At 36.7% G+C, this 2,900-nt stretch overlaps 1 long non-coding RNA gene across 1 annotated transcript; it reads left to right on the forward strand.

The window, feature by feature from the left end:
- The first annotated feature begins 504 nt into the window (after positions 1-504).
- LOC121377250 lies at positions 505-1,982 on the forward strand. Its single transcript, XR_005958596.1, has 2 exons — positions 505-879; positions 1,594-1,982. It is a non-coding gene; the product is annotated as an uncharacterized LOC121377250 (long non-coding RNA).
- The last annotated feature ends 918 nt before the right edge of the window (positions 1,983-2,900 follow it).

Here is a 2,900-nt window from a genome sequence, read left to right on the forward strand (position 1 = left end):
GACAGGATAGCACATACCACGGCCTTTGGTGTACCAGTCGTTGTGCACTGGCTGGAGCAAACCATCTGTTAGAGACCATTCACTAATCTGTGACAACTTCGCAATCTCGCAGTTCTATGCAAGAAGACGAAGGTTAAGAGAGGTTTGTCAGTTAGGCCTGTGATCAACTTACTACGGGTCACAATTCATGTACAATCAGAGTACATTTCTTTGTTTTAACCAGTAATACCAAAAAGATGATAAAAAGGAAGAAAACATAACGACACCACTAGAGAATATTGATTTATTAATCATTAGCTGTTAGATGTCAAACATTTGGTAATTTTGACATATAGTCTTAGAGAGGAAACCCGCTACATTTTTCCATTAGTAGCAAAGGATCTTTTAAATACACCATCTCATAGACAGGATAGCACATACTACGGCCTTTGATATGCCAATCATGGTGCACTGGCTGGAACGAGAAATAGCCCAGTGGGCCAACCAACGGGGATTGATCCCAAACCGACCATGCATCAAGTGAATGCTTTACCACTTGGCTACTACGTCCCACCCCTTTATTCAAATGATGTTTTTTGTAAGATTTGATGAGCAAAGTTTTCATAAATATATGCATTACATGTATATCTGCAGTGGTTTATGAACCCAAAATCATGAATTGTGGGGACACATTTTGGAATGTAACACAACAATTTTAACTACAAATATGTAAAATCTAATTATGACCCTATTAGTAATTTCCTATACTTGTATCTTTCTTTATTTTTAAACCATAGGTGGGCATTTAAAATGCCAGGGGTTGGCATGCATAAACCTCAGCTGAAGATTCACAAATATCTGTGGTCTTCTACGTTAGCTTCCATGTTAAGTTGTTCACAGGTAGCTCTCTTTCTCCCTAACTATAAGCCACTGTGGTCTTCTACCTTAGCTTCCATGTTAAGTTGTTCACAGGTAGCTCTCTTTCTCCCTAACTATAAGCCACTGTGGTCTTCTACCTTAGCTTCCATGTTAAGTTGTTCACAGGTAGCTCTCTTTCTCCCTAAATATAAGCCACTGTGGTCTTCTGTTAGCTTCCATTTTAAGTTGTTCACAGGTAGCTCTCTTTCTCCCTAACTATAAGCCACTGTGGTCTTCTGTTAGCTTCCATTTTAAGTTGTTCACAGGTAGCTCTCTTTCTCCCTAACTATAAGCCACTGTGGTCTTCTACCTTAGCTTCCATGTTAAGTTGTTCACAGGTAGCTCTCTTTCTCCCTAACTATAAGCCACTGTGGTCTTCTACCTTAGCTTCCATGTTAAGTTGTTCACAGGTAGCTCTCTTTCTCCCTAACTATAAGCCACTGTGGTCTTCTACCTTAGCTTCCATGTTAAGTTGTTCACAGGTAGCTCTCTTTCTCCCTAACTATAAGCCACTGTGGTCTTCTGTTAGCTTCCATGTTAAGTTGTTCACAGGTAGCTCTCTTTCTCCCTAACTATAAGCCACTGTGGTCTTTTACCTTAGCTTCCATTTTAAGTTGTTCACAGGTAGCTCTCTTTCTCCCTAACTATAAGCCACTGTGGTCTTCTACCTTAGCTTCCATGTTAAGTTGTTCACAGGTAGCTCTCTTTCTCCCTAATTATACTGATGGAAAGAAATAAGGGAACACATGGGAATGTAGACCAAATTTAATTCACTCCTAACGTAGTGATGTTTGTATTTTATACAAAGTTGTAAAGTGGGATTGAATGTCAGTAATGTCAGATTGACTGCCAATAACATGGTCAACATCCGACACTGGACGAGTATTTTGGTTGTTGTCACTATTTGACCTATGAAACTTGGTTTATAGTTGAACCTATATATACTAGTTATTATATGCTCATCTTATTGCATGTTAACTAATGATTTAATTTTAATTTTTATACTTGCATTTATCAATGTTCTATTCAATGCATGTAAAACAATTTAAAATTAATTCAATTAAAATTTAAATTATTTTATTTTATTTTTACGAGTTTATTATCAATTTTTTAAACATATATTGAGATGAAACATCTATGGATGTTACTACCAGTGACAAGGGGAGACAAAATGTATACTGCACAAGACAAAAAGTACACAAGGGGAGACAAAAAGTATACTGCACCTTTATGAAAGTATAACGTCCAAAAGAAACTTTACCCCCACCCCCCCAAATTATAGATATAAATTATTTTATAATTTGGATAATGGAAACGAAATAGTGATTAATGGCCAAATTTACATAGCCCGTTTTTAGGGATGTGAGAGGGGCTGGAACAAATAAGCTTACTGCGGCTGGGGTCCAGGGGCCACTCAAGGGCCCTTAAAGGAAAATTGTTGTTTGCAACCCCTTGAACTGCCAAAAATTGCATTCAATGCTAACAGATCTAAATTGGTTATAACTTATAAGGCACACATCATAAACTTGAAACCGTGAAAACATGCAAATGAACCTTGTGTGGTCAACAGTATTGAACATCGTGGGTTTTTTTTTTTTTTAGAAGAAATGGAAAAGCGCATTTATGGGTTTCCGCATAGCTCTCACATCCCTGTGTTTTAGACTTAGTAAATGTATGTGTAACTACCCGGTACATACATTTACTATGTTTAAAAACCTAAATAGAAAAAAAACGGCTTCATAAATTCGGCCCTAAATGTTTCTGCTTTTATGAAATGGAATTTTATTCACAATATGCAAAAAATACCCAAAATAATCTCATAAAAATATATCTTTTGAATAGGAAATAGGTCTTGGTTTTTCTTCAGTAGTCTCTCTGTTAAAGTTTGTTTTGTTTAACGACACCACCGGATCACATTGATTAATTAATCATCGGCTATTGGAAGTCAAACATTTGGTAATTCCAACTCATAGTCATCAGATGAAACCCACTACATGTTTTTT

The sequence above is a fragment of the Gigantopelta aegis genome, chromosome 7 (assembly GCF_016097555.1).
Source record: "Gigantopelta aegis isolate Gae_Host chromosome 7, Gae_host_genome, whole genome shotgun sequence".
Lineage (NCBI taxonomy): Eukaryota > Metazoa > Mollusca > Gastropoda > Neomphalida > Peltospiridae > Gigantopelta > Gigantopelta aegis.